The sequence below is a fragment of the Urocampus carinirostris genome, chromosome 16 (genome assembly GCF_059441175.1).
Source record: "Urocampus carinirostris isolate Australia breed hairy pipefish chromosome 16, RoL_Ucar_1.0, whole genome shotgun sequence".
Classification (NCBI taxonomy): Eukaryota; Metazoa; Chordata; class Actinopteri; order Syngnathiformes; family Syngnathidae; genus Urocampus; species Urocampus carinirostris.
The window spans coordinates 37,146,829-37,166,435 of record NC_142364.1 but is presented as its reverse complement, the minus strand read 5'-3'; the positions used below and the strand labels follow the sequence as shown (position 1 = coordinate 37,166,435).

The following is a 19,607-nucleotide window of genomic DNA, read 5'->3' as shown; positions in this document are numbered from 1 at the left end:
TTGTTTTCTGTTATTAGTGTCAATAAATTTGTTCAAACCAAAAAAAAAATCTGCGAGCGGCGGCCCTAGGACGCAGCCATAAAGAAGACTCGTCTGCACCCACCCGGAGGGGGGAACCGGAGCTACACTGTGGGAGTCCCGGCAGCAACGGCCTGGGTTGTGGAACCCAGAAGGGAGAGGACCCACACAGAAGGGAGAGGACCCACACAGAGGACTGGAAGGATGCTGCTTGGGAGGGTGGGATGGCAGAGCTATGCCCTTGCACAATAGTATTGCCTTTTACACGCTGGTTAACTACTGTTAAAAGAAAATAACTCTGAAATTGTTTTATTGATGTTGAAAACGTCAGGAAAGAATGTTAAAACGTCATATCGTCACGTCATATTGTCAGATATAAAAAAATTGTGAATATGCTTGATGGCTGTTGAGATTGTCGTGTTTGTTTTGCTGCTGTTGGTGTCGGTGGATTTGTTCAGACCGAGGACAATCGACTTTGGCCTGGACGGATCTATTGACACTAACAAAGATGTTATATAATGAAATTGTGAATATGCTTGATTGCTAATAAGATTTTCGAAAAGGGTCGTTCAAACATCACATTGTGTTTTGCTGTTAAAAACGTCATATTGGAATATAATATTGTGAATGTGCTTAATTGCTGTTGAGATTGTCATGATTGTTTTTCTGTTATTAGTGTCAATAAATTTGTTCAAACCAAAAAAAGTTGGGAAAGAGAAACGGATCTATTGACACTAACAAAGATGTTATATAATGAAATTGTGAATATGCTTGATTGCTATTGAGATTTTCGAGAAGGGTTGTTCAAACCTCACATTTGTTTGCTGTTAAACGTCATATTGAAATATAATATTGTGAATGTGCTTAATTGCTGTTGAGATTGTCATGATTGTTTTCTGTTATTAGTGTCAATAAATTTGTTCAAACCAAAAAAAAATAACAATTGCAGATCAAACAGCGTGGCCCGGATCAAACTTGTAACTGAGTCACAAGTTTGACTACAGGCAACCATGTCTTATACATGGATGCGGCTTGTATAAGTCAAAAAGTGGTGGGTGTGGCTTATAGTCAGGTGCACTCTACAATCCGGAAATTGCATTAACCATAATGACATTATAAAAAATAATGCAGATATAAATAATTTGTTAGTAATTTCTCTAGAATGGATATTGGGCACAGCAGCTCACAACATTCTGCAGAAAGGGGGCACTTCTCAAGGTATCTTCATTTTCCTAATGTGGGGTTTTTTAATTTTTTCCTTGCCCTCATGTAGGTTATAGATCAGGGAATGGTGTAATAATAGTCTTTGGTTTGCAATAATCTGTGGTCTGTGCAGCCCTTTAAGATTTGTGATCAGGGGCTAATAAACCTAATGTAACACAAAATCCCGACGAACAAGATAGTTATACACATAACCTGCAAACCATCTATAATACTTCTGAGCCTTGGCTTGCAGCAAATTTTAGTATTTAATTATTCCCCCAATAAATGTGCAGACTAATTCAACCGACTTCGCGATACGTAAATACCAAATTTTACACCGTATCACAACATCACAACCACGAATAGCACCAAACTATCCCCAAGCAGGAAGTTTACCAAATTTTACCTTCCCACCAAACCACGAAAAACAGGCTGTAATTTGTGATGTTTAATTTATCACCTGCGTAGATTGGGATGGACGCCCAGGGTTGCGACCCCTGTGATTCTTTTTCCTGTGGTCTCTCGAAGTCTTTTCCCCATTTAAGTCACGTCGGTGTCGCCAAAATTGTTTGGAAATAAATACATTACAAATGTATCGTTTACCAAATTATTCGAATTAGTTACCAATTTGGGAGATCTTCATTGACTTGAAAAGCACTATAAAAATGCAGACCATTTACCATTTACAACAGAACTTTCATAGGAATGCTACAAAAATAAAGAAAAATTATTGCAAGGATAAATATCTAATTAAATGCTTATAAACATGAACATAATATATAATTTTGCTTTAGAAGAAGAAATACCACAGAATTCCTACACAAATAATATTAAAGTATTACGATAATAAAAAAGTTCTACTACATGAAATGATCTGCATTTATATTGCGCATTTCAAGTCAACGAAGCCTTCCCAAAGCGCTTTACAATGTGCTTCACATTTACCCATTCACACACACTTAACACCAATGGCGGCCGTGCAGCCATGCAAGGCGCCAACCTGCTTATTGGGGGCATTAGGGGTCTAGTGTATTACCTAAGGACACTTCGACATGTAACGGAGGAGCCGGGATTCGAACCTGCGACATAAATACTTTAAAATACTGCAAAAATACTAGCACAGTAAAACTAAAACATAAAAGTACTAAGACTATTCTAAAAAGGTACAGCTACAGTAACACTACTTATATTGACTTTTGATTCATGGATAACGTATGAAATTGCTAAGAGTTCACAAGACAATTGAGATAAAGGCATCATTATGTACTTATGCTGTGCCCCGCATTTGAAAATAATGCAGAACTACAATAATAAGAACTACTACTACCAATAATTTCTTCAGAATGCTATAGAAATACCGGTAGAGTAATACTATAATACAAAAGTACTATTACAGGAATTCTACAGAAAAACTAAAACAAAAATATTAAAAAGATAAAACTACGGTAAGGCTACAAAATTACTACTTCAATATAACAGCCTTTCAGATACAGAGATAATATAATCACAGCAGCCAACCATACTTGCCATAACCCTAACCCTAATTCTAACCCTAACCCTAGCACATAATCCCACAGTAGACCAGAGAGAAATACACAAACCAAAGGCCCTAACCAAAACAGCAGGCAAGGCTACTCGTTGAGAAGTCTTCTTGCTTTTGAAATGTAATTAACAAATACCAGACCCAAAATTGATTGCCAAATTGATAATTGGGTGATTCTGGCCCCATTTTTTGGGGCCATGAGAGGGAATGAAAGATTTTATATTTTATTTATTTGACTATAAGGGATTTTATACAAGTTACATTTATTGAATGCAATGAAAATTTTTCACACAGAAGGCTTAAGGTCAATGACAGGTCGCGCCGTTCCGAATGCAAATGTTTTGTTTAGTTCTGTTGATAACAGGACTCTGAAGGAGAAAGCCAGACGCACAAGGACGTGAGGCAAGATAAGCTCTGCAGATATGAGTTTTTTAGACATCGCGACGCCTTTCGGCGAGGAGGTGGTGAAGCTGGCACCTGGCCCGCCCCATGGGAGGAGTCGGCACACCCATGGGAGGAGTCAGCATGCCCCATGGGAGGAGCCGACACCCCAGCTTGGGAAAAGAAGACGGAAGATAGGATCAATCGCGAGGGACAATCGAGAGGGTGGCTCGGCGAAGACTAATTCGACAATAATTCGGCTAATTTGATGGAATTCACTTAGTTAAATACTTTAAGAAAATGAATCTGCCCCCGTGTGAAAATGTTGGCTATTCTTGTTCATTTTTCCATAAAGAAACAAACATGCATTGTTGGGTGAATGAAGGTTATGTTTGGTTAATGGAGTCAGATAACTAATTCATAACGTTTTGGTAAACGTTTGGTAGAGTTCATAGTTAGAAACACCCCAATAAATGTGCAGACTAATGAATACATCAAATACCATTCATCTATCCATCTATTATCTTCCGCTTATTCGGGGTTGGGTCGCAGGGGCAGCAGCCTTAAAAGGGAAGGCCAGACATCCCTATCCCCAGCCACCTCCTCCAGCGCATCCGACGGGATCCCGAGGCCTTCCCAAGCCAGCCGAGAGAATTAGTCTCTCCAGCGTGTCCTGGGTCGCCCTCAGGGCCTCCTGCCGGTGTTGACATGCCCGGAACACCTCCCGAGGGAGGCGTCCAGGAGGCATCCTTATCAGATGCCCGAGCCACCCCAACTGGCTCCTCTCAATGCAGAGGAGCAGTGGCTCTACGCAGAGTCCCTCCCAGATGAGTGAGCTTCTCACCCTATCTCTAAGGGAAAACCCAGACACCCTGCGGAGGAAACTCATTTCGGCCACTTGTATCCGGGATCATGTTCTTTCGGTCATAACCCAAAGTTCATGACCATAGTGAGGGTAGGAACGTAGATCGACTGGTTGAACAAGAGCTTTGCCTTTTGGCTCAGCTCCCTCTTTACCATGACGGACCAGTACAGGGTCCGAATGACGGCAGACGCTGCACCGACCCGTCTGTCGATCTCCCGTTCCATCCTACCCTTATTCGTGAACAAGACCCCAAGATACTTGAACTCCTCCACTTGGGGCAAGATCTCATCCCCAACCCAGAGGGAGCATGCCACCCTATTCCGACTAAGTACCATAGTCTCGGACTTAGAGGTGGTGATCCTCATTCCTGGCCGCTTCAAACTCGGCTGCGAATTGCTCCAGCGAGAGCTGGGGATCACGGCCCGAGGAAGCCAACAGCACCACGTCATCTGCAAAAAGCAGTGACGCAATGCTGAGGCCCCCAAATCGGACTCCATCCCACCAATTCTGTCCATAAAAGTTATGAACAGAATCGGTGACAAAGGGCAGCCCTGGCAGAGTCCAAGGAAGCTTTAGCTCCTTCCTATAATGGACATAAAATCTAACAGCCAAGTTCCCAAATGTAGGTTAACATTTTTATATAATATTAAAACTAAAAAAGAGAAACTGACTGTTAAAACAATTAATCGTTCATATAAATCATTTGCACTGATACTTTAGGTGCCATTTTTGTCACTTTTTAGTTTGCATGACATCTACTAAGTTAATTAAACTCAATTGGAAATAATTTCAATTGTTCTTCTGCTTTTCCTTTTTTTTTTTACAAATGCACAGTTGATGAATCCTACGCAACGTTAAATGTTTAGTAAACGATTACACTTTATACTGGAAAAAACAACGGCAACCAGGTGATAAAGATGCTGTATCTGAGTCAAATCAGGAGGCTTCCCCTGCTACTGGGACCCATGGTGCCAGTACAGTTTCATGTAGGGTAGCAAACCACAACCTCAAAACCCGGCGTGAAAAAAGGGTGCCCTGATGACCCATGTAGGTAAGGGATCCGTAAACCGAAAACATACTGAGGGGAAAAAAAAACAACAATAATTGTTTTATAAATGAATAGTAATCACAATTTAATTGTGAGCCACTGTAAGTTCCCCAGCCCAACAGCTAAGGTACACGTTTTATGCCATTAATTTACTGATCCAGTTCCCCTGAGAGTGTTTTTCCTACCCTGTGGATCCTGGCCTAAATTAGTTTTACATCCCTGCTCTCAAAGGAATGCAGGACTTGACCCCTTTTGATTTATATGCATAGATTATGTGAATACACTTGCAGACGGAGAGACAGGTTAGAAGTTCCCTGCTGATGTCCCTGCCGGATAGATAAACAACATTTCAGACAATTTCCTAACTTTATAAAAACTAGCTACTCACAAAATGTATTGGAATTGATTATTTGTTTTTGAGCAGTCCAAACAAAATATCGATATCAAGGACTCAAGATTCACCTAATCAAGAAAAAAAACATAGGTCAATTGGAGAGACGTCCCAATATCGTTTTTATTTAGTTTAAAGCCCCGGTGTGTAATCTTTGACCACTAGATAGGACTGTACTGTCTTACGTGAACACAAACTGTGCCACAGAGCACTGCGTAGCAGCAAGTTTCCAGACAAACACAAGAGGTACTTTTGCCTAGTATTCAAATAAATAATTTCCCAAGTGAGTTAAAGTTTTATGTACCACTAGAAGGCACTAAATGTTACACACTGCCCCTTCTAAATTAAAACATTTTAGGGACGAATCCAATTGGACCGCTATCAGCAGTAGACGTGTACACGGCTATCCATTCCGAATATGAAATGCCATTCATAAAGACGTCTACATCTTAAGTTGGGAGTATCATAAATATGTGCAAATATCGTTAAATATGAATGTAAAATAGAACATAAACAGACTTAGTACTTGCCGTTCGGCAGCCCGATTTCCCATGAACAAACACAGACGCACTTTAATGACGTCATGTATGCCACGTCTACTCTCTGTCTGCTTGAATCAAACTCCACCCACTAACCGAACATTAAAAAAAAAATGAAATTTTTTAATTGTTTATTTATCATTACACTCAGTGGTCGACATCATGTAAACAAGAATGAACAAAAAAAAACTACACCATATGACGAGAGAGAAAGAGAAAAAGAAAAGTAAGAAAACATTTTTAAACGCATTGTATTGAACATCATCATTTTAAGCATCATTGTAAACAAAATTGTCATGAAACAGTCAAACAACAATACAAAATAATTAATTTCCAAGGAAAAAATTAGGGCTCCAGAGACCGATAAAATCAATTAATAAATAATAAATAAGGTAAAAACCTATAAGAATTATGACATGTTTTTTTTAACACAGCCAAATCTGTACCTTGAGTTATTTTGGGCATCTTGCTGCTTCACTTTCCTCATTTACATTGGTTTTCGCTCACATTAGACAATACAGTGCTATCTAGTGGTCAAATATTTCAGTCTGTACCTTTAAGTGTATTATATAGAACTTGTACATTGGGAATGCCTTTTATATTAAAGGATTTAACAACCCAAAAACAAAATTAGTTTACAATTTACATCAACCATGTCCAACGTCTGGTGGGTAAAGCCCGTTATCAATTTTTTACTGGCCCACGACCTCTGTCATAAAATGTATAATATGTGGCCTGCCAGTAACTTGACCGCAGTATTACATATATTTTTACACAAAAAAAACAAATCACCATTTCACCAGATAGTGGCAGTAGTCTTTTGGCCACATTGCCCTTCGCTTTCTGTGAGAATTATAGCCCACTTCATTTCCAACATGGCGAAAAAAGGAAAGTTGACTGTAAGGGCCGTCGCTTCCTGGACAAGTGGAACTTGTTGTCTTTTTCGATGAAATCTAAAACAATTGTGTCAAATTTGACAAAAGACTGTGGCTGTTTTCAAAAAGTATAATATAAAGAGGCACTGCCGGACAGAACAAGATGACTTTCAGAATAGTGGTTGTTTGAAGGCTTAGCTTCTTACTTTGCAAGTCACCATTTCCAGGACAAAGAGTACAGATTTAAGTGTATGACTTTTGCTAGACAATGAATCCTCCTGTGATTGGGTTCCCTTACCTTTCTTGGTTTTTCTAAATGAACTAATTACAATGCATTCCATGTTTTATAACGGTGTATTTTTAACCACCCAAAAACAGGAATTTAATTAATTTCTTCTTGTTTGTCTAACTTGGAGTAAAGTTTAAACTTTAGCTGACACTCAAAATGAGAGAGAATACATCAATGGATTTTGAAACGGAGAGAAGCTTTCATATAAGGGATTTCCATCCCCGTTCTAAGACCCTCCCCTGAGCCCTTTTTAAATGTTCAAGGTTACAAAAAGCAGATCAGCCCGCTATGGGATGTAAAAATGAAAGAACAGCAACATAATTGGCCAAAAGCGACAATGATGTAATTGTCAAAACAGTGAATAAGTGTGCTATAATTGTCAAAATAAGGAAGTGGCATCTAATGAAATCTCCTTTGCAGGTGTCCAATATTAAAAAACAGAATAGACTTATTACCTAGGAAAATCATTGCTAACTGGATTGTCACAAAAAAAGGCACATAAACACAAATTTAAGAGGAAGAGATTTATTGGTGAAAGGAAAATTATGGTTTAAATGTGTCTTAAACTCTTATATTTGTATCCTTTCATACACTCTAATATCTTTATAGGTTTATATTTGTATAGTATACTCAATAAGTGTGTGGTTTTACGAATTTGAGTTGTGTTCAAAGGTTCGCACCCTCAAGGTCTAGAGAATGTTCCCAGACACCAACTAGGTGTCTCTCATTAAAAAGCTAAAACTTGAAAGGCCACTAACAGTTTCCCAGGATACTCCTCCTGCTAGCTTATCCGCAGGCTTGGGGAGTAACGGAATACATGGAACGGCGTTACGTAATTTGGATACCAAAAAAATGTAATTGTATTCCGCTTCAGTTACAGAAAAAAAGACGTAATCTAATTACAGATACATTTAGTAAAAATAAGGATTATTTTGCAGGATTACATTTTTATTTATAAGTATATTTATATATACATAATGCGCCGATACACGAATTGTGCCTTCATCATTTCATTATGCTGTCACTGACACTGCAGAGATCGAGAGAGATAGGGGTCACACACGACGTGCGCGCACCACTACACAACTTCATGAGACTCAGGGCACAGAGAGAATCTTTGCAATCATTATTTTGTTCATCAAGCTGAAAAGGGCAACAACAACACCGTGCAGTGCAAGTTATGCCTTCCAGCTGTGAAACTGCTGTCATTGTCCAAGGAATCCACTTCTAATTTGAAGAAACATTTACAGGTAAGACCGCTATTATTAGCTTAAGTTAACTTTAGTTAGCTAGCGTACCTGCTGATACTGCTACAACTACTACCTCTGGAAAATATTCTCCAGCTATATTTTCAGTGCTTTGTCAAACAATATCTCTGGTTTGCTGGTAATTAGTCTGTCCCATTTCCCACATGTCGATGTGTCCTTGAGCCAGACACCTAATTACCCAAATTGCTGCGTCAATAGTGAATGAATGTGCATGAATGGTGAGCTTAATGAGCAGGTTAGTACTTTACGTGGTAGTGTTAAATTTGTTAACGAAAACTAAACGAAAATATTTTCGAGACAGAGAGAGAGAGAGAGAGAGAGGGAGAGACTGCCAAGCAGCTGCGTGACTCAACTCGTTTTCAGCGTTTCAGTGTTCATGAAGCGATTCTAAGTTAGCAAGCGTGATTCTCTGTATCAAGACAACTGGATCATCATTTGCTGTATAGATAGTGACTTTCGTATTAAGTAGCTAACGTAATAAGGATGGGAAACCCACAGTGGCGATGAGCTGTCAGACCCAAGGGGAATTTCCAGTCAGTTGACTATTAGTGTGAAATAGTGCATTAACAGTGGCATAATGTTAATGTTCGTCTTTTTTGATTTACCAGTAGTGGTTTACAAGCCTAAGGTAAAGTTGGCGAAGATGGCGATCCTGGGACGATTGACTCAAGCCCTGTTCAGGTCTTCTTTGACTCAGACTCATCGGCAGCTTTCTGCTGCTGCTGCTGGTGGTCATGGCGGGCAAGCTGCAAGGACATGGAAGATCCTCACCTTTGTGGTTGCTCTACCTGGGGTTGGAGTGTGCATGTTAAACGTGTACCTGAAGGAGCAGCAGCACAGCCATGAACGGCCAGAGTTCATCCCTTACACACACCTCCGCATTCGGACAAAGCGCTTTCCCTGGGGAGATGGCAACAAAACCCAGTTTCACAATCCCCATGTGAATGCCCTTCCCGAGGGCTATGAGGGCCACGACGAGTAGATGCTCTTTCCACAACTTAAAACTGGTGCAGGGACCAGTTTGCCCTCTACAGGTTTTTCTTTCCAGGACCACACAACTCTTCGCAGTTTACTCCATTTCTGTGTTTGAACACGAGGGACCTGAGCCATCAGTTCTCTGCTCTGCACCAACTTTAAGAAAAATTTTCCCAAAAATTACAAATTAAACTTCATTACCTCTAAAAAAAAAAGTGCACAAGTAAGCCTAAGCCAAATGCATCAGTTAATTCAGGTGGTTAATCAAAGATTAGGTCAACATCATCTGATCTGATTGTATAGTTTAAAGCACTATTTATGCTTTTCTTTATTATAAATAAGTGTGACAAACTTGCATTGTCATTATCTGTGCCTCAGTCCAGTCTTAAGTCAGTCTAGTGATGCCTTAAAATTGTTATGCATCAAAAAGATGAGAGAAAATGTTATGTGAAATAATTGCAGATTAGATCGAAATGTTCTATATTATATGTTGATAAAAAAGTAAATGAGTAAAATAATTGCCCAGTTGCCCTGATCACTAAATTAATATACTGAGCATTAGGGGAATGACCAGTAGATAACTTTGGGATATGTCAGTAGTATCTTTTTTCCTTGGGAATTCTTTCACCTACTACCATTGTGACTAACAATACAAAGCTTTGTGATCTTTGAGGTATTATTATTGTTAGTGTTATGAGTTCCTGAATAGATTAAGCATTATATATATGTATATACAATCTGCATATATTTGTATATAAAATGTATATTACAATTGTTTATTTTTTTATTTGTGTTGTTGCAGAGGAGGCATCCAAGACAGTTGCAACGGACTAAGGAGGACACCAGTCAATCTGAGATGAATGGACAGCCTAGTCAATCTGAAGATGGCCAAGAGGTCTGGCATCCTCCCTTCAAACAAGTAAAGCTTGAATTTGGTGTAAAGTTGATATGTGCATTTCTCAGACTTCAATGAACCTGTTTTTATATTCCTAAATATAAACACAATCTCTCACACACACACATGTAGTCACGTTTCAAACATCAGTCTAATTTCATCTTTAATATGCTTATCCTTTTATTGTGAAGTCGCGCTCGTGTGTGTGTTCCTTTTCTTGTTTCCTGTGACGAATAATAAACCACACCGCGACCGGTAGGAGCCAGTTCTGTCGAGGTCTTTTGGGTGAGATGGCCTCCCGGCAGTGCTCTCCTCCGCAAGGGAGATTATTTACCTTAATGTCTGCTTTTACTTGAGTAATTCTGCCAATAAAGAGTTTATGTAATATTTAGCTTTAACATTTTGGTGCCGAAATATCCGCATGGATTCCATTTTGGGCCGATTCAGAAGGATTCAAATGATGAATGGTAAGCATGTGGAGAAAAAAACTAAATGGCGGATAGCAGCACAGAGGTTAGCATTCAAGGATGCGTTGAGGTCGGCTCAAAAGGAACTCGATTCGAACCAGGTCGGTGTACTTACTCAGGTAAAATCATTTATTAATATATAAATTTGGAATAATTTTAAGAAGAAGCCATTTTGTAATGTAATAAACCGGGGGGCCGCTAGTGAAGCGTGGAAAGCGCGAGGGAGGCATGAAATGCCAGTAAATTCCTAGGTAAAAATAAATTACTCTACATCTAAGAGAGTACCAGTTAAAATTAGGGTGCATTCTGTTATTCAAACTATATTTTTTAGTTTGAAACGTTTTCAGATGTATGAGACGGGTAAATTAAACGTTTTGTAAGTACGTAATAACTTACACGGAGAGTCCGCTCACAGGCCCAAAAAATGCACATTCCTGTACAATTAATGCCGCGGAGTAAGAATATTATCTAGGGCGACGGCGTCCTCTTAATTAAAGTTGAGGTCTGTGGATGGCGGCATCCCTTGTGGAAAATTGTGTAAAAAAAAAAAAAAAAACTCAGCAATTCTGTAAATGCATGGCTTCAGGAAAGTGTCACTGTCTAAATTAAACTAAACTAAAATTTGTCGGGCCCTGTATGTCTCATGTTCCGTTCAATGTTGTGAAATGTTTGTATTCTTTCCTGTATTCTTAATTTCTTGTGTGTTTGTCTAGCGCTGGCGTTTAATCGGCCCACGTAACTGAAAAAATAAAAAATATAGAAAAAGATCAAAGAAAAAACGTCGCAAACGGAAGTGCTCTTTGGAATGAGAAAATGTTTTTTTAAAAGAGTAAGACTGTTTAAAATGTATTGTTTTAGGTGGAACTGATAGCACATCTCGTAAGGAATCGAAAACGTTCACTTTTTGGAAAATTGGTGTTTCACACGAACGGTGCGCAACGTAACGGCCGCGGGCCTATGGAGTTCCCCAAAAATAATTTTTCCGGTCCAAAATTGTTTTGTTTTTCAATTGGAAAAACGATAAATTCAGGAGTGAAAAGTTTATGAAAAATATTTTGGAGTTATTTTAGATAGGTTAGATGGTAAGGCGCCCGCTTTGAGACTGGGAGGTTCGGGTTCGCGCCCCGGCCGAGTCATTCCTAAGACTTAAAAAGTGGTCGGCGGCGCCCTCTCTTGGCTGCGGCTGCATCGGGTCAGGTGCAATCGACATTTCGTTCTGTGTACATTGTTACACAGAATGACAATACAAGGAAATTATTATTATTATTATTATTATTAAGTTAATTCTGGAAAAGATAAAATAATACTAAAAAAAGATAAAATATTCCGGTTTTCAGTTCATAATTGGAAAATTAAGGACTGTAAAGAGGAGGAAAAATCCAATTAAGTGAATTGGAATAGATTAATTAGAGATTTTTATACAAAAATATTGAAAAATCATGAATAAATACTTTCTTTTCAATGAATATGGAGGAAAAATTCATTGAGTGGAATACAAATGAGTAAGATAACTCGTAGATCAATGCACGTCATTTTCACATTAAATAGGTGAAGCTAAAATAGTAGATTTAATTGGTTTGACGAAAAAAAAACTAAAATTAAGTGAGATGGTTATATGTCAATTTCCCATTAAACTGGTGAGCTAAAAAGCCAGTGTGAGAGGGCACGTAAGGAAGGAATGTTATGTTGAGAATGGATTTTTGGCAGAGCAGGTAGGGAAGTTACAAATACAGAAAGATAAGGGTTAGTAAAAGAAAGTAAAAAGGGGAAGAGAAAGTAAACATTAAGGAAAAGAGAAACAAGGAGCATACAAGAAATATAAATGTAAAGGGGAAAAGTTAATTAAATAAAAAATAATTTGTTGAAAATTAGGTAGTATGAAAAACAACACCTTATATAGTGTTTTTGGATGTTCTCACAGTCTTGAAAAGCACTATATAAATGCAGACCATTTATAATAGAATAGAATATACCTTTACTGTCATAGTTACAAAATGGGTTAACATACTGTGACAATGAAATTTGGCATGACACTCCATCTTCAAAGTGAGGTAAAGGAACAGAGAAGAGAAGGTTATAGTTATAATTAATACAATATTTACCCAAAAAATATTTGCATGTAGGATGTTACATACAGTTAAGGTTTGTGTAATATGCATTTGGTGAAAAAACTAGTCATCGCAGTGCAAAAAATTATCAGCATTGTGCAAAACATATATTAGTATTTTTATAGATAAGCTATAAAAATAAAATAAAATTATTACAAGGATCAATATCTAATTGAAGGCAAATAAACATGGACATAACATATTGTTTTGCTTTAGAGTAAGAAGATACATACCACACAATACATAAAAAAATATATTATAGAAAAAGATGCTGAGCACAGTGGTAAACAAATTAATTAAATATTTTTTTCCACAATTGGGTCATAATTAAACCTCTAGGGTTTAATCCAGCCATTCATTTGCAGTTATCCAAAAAAGAACGAGAAATGAGATGGCAAAGTATTACAATAATATAAATTCTACTACAAAAATACTATACAAACACTACACTATTTCATCGTAACAATAAGAAATATTAGAGACTACAGAAATATTACTATGGAACTATCGTGAAAATACTACAATGGGAATAAGGTAAAATTTGATTTTACAGTAAAAGTGTTGCACTAACTCTGCTTTATAAGCTTTAGAGATTTGGTTCATGTCTCATTTGGACTCGACGACCCCCCCATGGCCCACCAAGGAGGAAACGGAAGATGGAACGATGAAGAAAGGTACCACTAATAACGATGATGAAGATATTACATGAGATGAACAATGGTAAGTAAAATACCAATTTGGATGATATTAAAGGAGTATTTCAACGTTAAGGGCGTTATAGGTGAGAAACCAGTAAATGTTTTGTGTTCATATGCGGCCGGTATGAACCGTAAACATGATAGATGTATATCTCATCTCATCAGCTGCACCGCTTGTCCTCAGTGGGGTAGCGAGAGTGCTGGAGTCCATCCCAGCAATCATCGAACACTGGGTGGGGGACACCCTGAACTGGTTGCATGCCAATTGCAGGGCACACAAAGACAGACTTTTCACTCGCTCATTCACACTTAGGGACAATTTGGACCAGCCAATCCACCTGAAATGCATGTCTTTGGAATGTGGGAGTAAACCGGATAGCCGGAGGAAACCAACGTAAGCACAGGGAGAAAATGCAGGCTCCGCATAGATTAATAGAGATATTGTAGTGTACGGAGTTCATTTTGCCCCTAAAGGATTTTGAATTCCGTGAACTAGCTTGCTAGGAGATTTATGGGTCTAGGCAGAGATCTATGAGACCCCAAAATTTAGTGATACCAAGAAAAAAGTTGTCAATCGGTGACAAATATAGTAGATATCTGTGTATTTATTCAGTTTTGATCATCAAATTATTAATTTATTTTCTGCATCTAATTGTTGATGGTAATGGGGGATGGCCAACAGCAAGATAACACATTAAAAATCAAATGGAAATATAAAGTGCATACAGAATTTTTCGATGACCAATCCACAAAAGAGAAAACACTCAATCACTCAAATCAGGGTGAATGATTCTGACAAAGATAATGGTTAAACTGATTCAGTGACTTGAATTAGTTAAAAAGCAAAATTTGAGATTTAGAACTAACCATTTAAAAAATAAATTGTTTATCTTCGAGTTGGAGTTTTGAGATATAATGCTCAAAATGGATATGGCAACTTATAGTGGGGATTTTGCCTTCACTTATTATAAATATAAAGATAACGAATATACGAATCTATATAAATGAATAAGTTGTTTTTTTTAAGTTAAATTTTAAGTGTCTCAACAGGGGGGAATTAAATATGGTTACCATGAACTGTTAAAAAATTTTTTTAAGTCTATCCATCTCTTTTTCTATCTGTATATTTCCCTAAATCTCCATTCTATCTATTTATTTCTGTTTCTCTCATCCACACAGGAGATAGGGACCCCTGCTGATCAGATGACGTAGTTCTGTCAGCCCAGCTTCAAACTTAACTTTTCTTCACAAGGGCAGCGATCAGGACTCTCAGGGGAGTGTGCCAGCACTCTCGCCATCAGCTGTGTCTCCTACACACGTCCGCCTCAAGGCAAGAGGCCGTTGTCATCTCAGGTAAGAAGCTAGCTCGCCAGATCCGAAAAGAGGTGCGGTCCAATGTGGACAAATGGATGATGGCTGGACACCGGCGGCCTCACCTCATCTACAAGCTCAACACAGACCACTGCGTGGATGGCCTGCTTGTCCAGCTTCCTCTGCCGCACCACATTGACGAACGCACCATCTGCAACGCCGTGGCCCCCACTAAAGACGTGGACGGCTTCTATGTAGTCAACGAGCGCTGCATGTGCCTGGATAAGCCCACTTCACACGGACGGGCGCCTTGAAAGACCAGGAGGTGATGCCACCGTGACCATCTCTCACCGTTACACTCCCAAGGATCAACTCCGGCATCACACTCAAATCGCAGGCATCGTCGCCACAGGAATTCCCAACATCATCACGCCCGTGCCAGGAGGCGTGGGGTGCATAACGGTGGCCATGCTTATGAAAAACAGTATCAAAGCCGCCAAGAATGTCCTACTATATCTTCCCGAGAGGATAGGCATTGGACTCCACAACGTTATCTAGAAGACTGGTGGTCGTAAACGTACCAAAATAAGACCCCAACTCCAAAAACAGTGAGAAGAAAGGAGATTGGTTCAATTTCTGCTACCGTTTTGTTGAAATCTTTAGACTTTAAAGACTGCTTTATTACATTGGTATCAGCTCTCACACATCACACAATTTCATTGATAATAGTCAGATATTCCACAAGTCTCATGTACTTACACATCGGACCCCACAACTATAAACATAGTTACTGGGTTAATCAAAAATAGCACTGATTAATTGATTCTTTGATTAACATTTTTGTTTGTTCTCTGTTTAACAAATACTTGGTTCAAATGCTAGGTCAAAAAACTTTTGACAATTGAGATAACAGAAGAGAAGAGAAAAAAAGGTATTTTCACATGAATCAGATCATGTAATGAACATATTATGACAAGGTATTTACATTTACAAGAAAATACATCTTATCACTCAAAGGTTTTTCTGATGCGTTTTGACATTAGGTCTCAAACTAAATGAAGGATCAATCTTGGTAACGGGTGATATTTTGGTAACAGGTTGTCATATTTGCTAGAATTTAAAATTCAATATTTTTCTTAATGAAAAAGGGTTTTGAAGGTTTGTTTATGCATACAATTTTTGATAAATTGGCACCATGCAATTGTATTCTAATCTCTTGCCTAACTAGTGATGCTAGTTTCGTAAAGGATTTTGGGGTTCTTTTCATTCTGTTTTATTCTGTTTATTTTAATTATCGCGGTCTCCATCAATGACCTTATAGTTAACAATTGCTTAACTGGATATTTGTCTTCACTTTTGAAAAGAATGAACCACACTAAAAATAAGCCTACTTTTTGTTGTTGTTCGTTTTGGTTGTACAATTTTTTTGTTTGTTTTTGTTTGATCCTCTGTTTTTCCAGAAAAGGGCAGTCCTTGGAGGAGAGGAGGTTTTTCCTTTTTGAAGGTTTTTGCCTCTCCATGAAATTACCAATCTGATGTTCTCTTCTATAAAGTTTTTTGAAATTCACAACAGGAGGGAAATGTAAAGTTAACGTGCATTTCTCGGACTTCAATGAACCTGTTTTTATATTCCTAAATATAAACACAATCTCTCACACACACACACATATAGTCACGTTTCAAACGTCAGTCTCATTTCATCTTTAAAACGCTTATCCTTTTATTGTGAAGTCGCGTTCGTGTGCGTGTTCTTTTTCTTGTTTCCTGTGACGAATAATAAACCACACCCCCGACCAGTAGGAGCCAGTTCTGTCGAGGACTTTTTGGCGAGATGGCCTCCCGGCAGTGCTCTCCTCCACAAGGGAGATCATTTAACTTAATGTCTGCTTTTGCTTGAGTAATTCTGCCAACAAAGAGTTTATATAATATTTAGCTTTAACACTTGGACACAACACATCCCAGAGTGCCTTCAGTAGACTGATATTTGATTTTGAGATTGATGACGTTCAACCTTTCTCCTTGGTTGAGCAGCCTTCATTCAAAAAGCTCATAGAGGGAATCAGCGGTGGCAAAACAGTCATGTGCAGAAAGACACTAGTGCAGCGTCTAGAGAGGGAATTTGCTGCCATGAAAGAAAACTTGACTGCAACACTTAAGAAAGTGTCATATGTGTGCACAACAGCAGACTTGGGGACTGCACGCAATCAAAGCTTTTTTGGTATGACATGCCACTGGATTGAGGATACTCTTGAGAGGAAGTCAGCAGCACTGGCCTGTGCACGAGTATAGGGACGGCATACTTTTGATGTCCTTGCAGCAAAAAATCCATGTACATGCAGACTATAAGTTGCAGCACAAAATAAGGGCCACAGTTACAGACAATGAGAGTAACTTTGTTAAGGCTTTCCGAGAATTTGAAACAAGTGAGGGGGCAGCACCAGATAATTTGGATGATGGAATTAGGTTCGTGGATATGGATACAGCTCTGGAGGTGGAACTTCACATCTTCCTCCCTCCTCATCAACGGTGTGCAGCACAAACACTTAACTTGATTGCCACCAATGAGGTGGATAAAGCAGCATCAAAAGGGCCGTCCCGGAAAGTGTATCGAAGTGTAATGGGAAAGTGTGCTTCTATATAGAAACAGAGCACATCGATCATCAGCAACCGCAGAAGTCGTGCAGGATATTGCCGGTATGAGAGTTACGGTTCCATGTGTCACAAGGTGGAGCTCTGAATATATGGTCATTGCAAAACTGAATGAACTTACAGAAGATCAGCTGGGAGACATCTGCTCATGACTCTGTGTGACCAGGCTGAACCCTCATGAGATGACTTTTTTCGGGGAATATGTAGCTGCCTTACAGCCACTTGCTCAATCCATCGATCTTCTACAGGGGGGGAGAAAAAGTGATATCTGGGGTTCCTCATTCCAACAATCTTAAGCCTCAAATCTAAGCTCTCTGAGAAGGAGCCACAAGTGATGTACACAGCACACATAATTACTGCAGTCATTGATGCAATTGATCATCGCTTTGGTGCCATGCTAAGCATTCATGATGCAAAAATGGCTACAACTACCACGCCAAAATTCCGCACAGCAGAGGAAGAGGTTCGGAGGTTCCTTGATGATACCGTTAAGACCATGGACTCCCTGAATGCATTTCCTTTGGTTAAGCAGCTCTTCAAGTACAATACTACGCTGCCTTCCAGTGCTCCAGTTGAACGCCTTTTCAGTTATGGTGGAAATGTACTTACCTCATCTCATAGTAGAATTTCTGATGACCACATGGAGCAAGTCCTCCTTCGTCATAACAGAAAGTTTTGCCCAAAGCTCAGTTTTGATTGAATATAAGACTACAGTTGGGTTGCACATTTCCAGTGTCAGGATTATACAAATGGTTCCTACCTCCTACACACTAGTTCTGCAAATGTATAAGCAGCAAATGTTCTTTTTGCCTTGCTTTATGTTCTTAAAGGGTAGTACCTTACATTCATTTTGATTGTCCTTTTATTTAATTTTTGAAAATTCAGAAAGCACACCTGATTTGTTAAACATGGTGCAAAGGACTTAAGTATGAGAATTTGGTGTTCACTACATAAGAAGTATACTTTATTTCTGTTTAGAGTTGTGTATTGTGGGTGCCCTTAATCTATATAGTAAACTTTAAAAGAGCACTTAGTGTTTTGTTAACAGACTATTTTCATTTGGAATTTTGCTTTAGGCACATACTTAGATTCATATTTCATCTACCTACGTGCTGTATTTACTTAATGGTGTGAGTGCTAGATGAAAGACTAAAGTAATATTTTTGTGTTCACTGTACAAGGAGCAGACTTTATATATATATTGTATATTGTACTGTAAGCCCATACTTTTAATTTAAACTCAAAATTGAATATTCAATATTTTTCACTTGCCTGGAATTTTTGTTGAAAATTTAGAAAGTGAACACTTTGTGTGTTTAAAACAATATTGGGCTCTTAATGTGCTCTTACTTCATAATGTGAACTAAAACAGAGCGAATTTTGGCTGCAATGTGAAAGAGAAAGGTTTTTTTGCTTAATAAACTATACTATGTGGTTAAGATTTGAGCATTTTCTCTATAGGACTTCAAGCAACTACCTGACTTTGGTTTCCTCTATTTCTTTTACAAGGTTACACTGTTGATTTGTCTTACACAAAATTTAGTAATTGTATTTATATTTAGTTTCTTTTGTCTTTTACTAGCATATTTGGTATTGGAGTAATCCACAAGTAATTGAAAGTAATCAAGTTACACTACTGTAATATTATGGTACTTGGATTACGTTACTGACTACATTTTTCAACAGGTAACTAGTGACTGTATAGGAATACATTTTTAAAGAAACCCTCCCAACCTTGCTTATCCGTTAAAAAGAACTTCCAGGTGCTTATTAAACAATGAACTACTGTGGTGTCCAAGACTCTTTATGCTAACCTGTCACATAAATCATTTTACTCCAAAGTATCGTTAGACAAAGGAAGTCTGTGATTGCTAGCTACTTGTCTGGGTTAAAGGGTACGGCCTCAATGTATATTGTGATGTTAGCTTGCCCCAAGTGGAAGAGTGTACTCTTTTTCATGTTTATTGTTAAGATAGAGTGTCTTCTAGTGGCCAGCAGTGTATATCACACCATGTAACCAAAGAAATTGTCCAATCAAAATGTCTCTTACGTGCACGTGATTTATTTTATCCTCCAATCAGATG

The 19,607-nt window shown here is 38.5% G+C and overlaps 1 protein-coding gene and 1 pseudogene across 1 annotated transcript in view; one reads left to right on the top strand and one right to left on the bottom strand.

Annotated features, from left to right (window-relative positions):
• prrc1 (proline-rich coiled-coil 1) overlaps positions 1 to 5,994 on the bottom strand; it is a 54,866-nt gene extending 48,872 nt beyond the window's left edge. The window contains exon 1 of the mRNA XM_088355765.1: positions 5,976 to 5,994. The gene's annotated coding sequence lies outside the window, so the exon portion shown is untranslated. The remainder of the gene's footprint in view (positions 1 to 5,975) is intronic.
• A 3,069-nt stretch (positions 5,995 to 9,063) lies between these two features.
• LOC148351246 (cytochrome c oxidase subunit 6A, mitochondrial pseudogene) lies at positions 9,064 to 9,610 on the top strand (annotated as a pseudogene).
• The last annotated feature ends 9,997 nt before the right edge of the window (positions 9,611 to 19,607 follow it).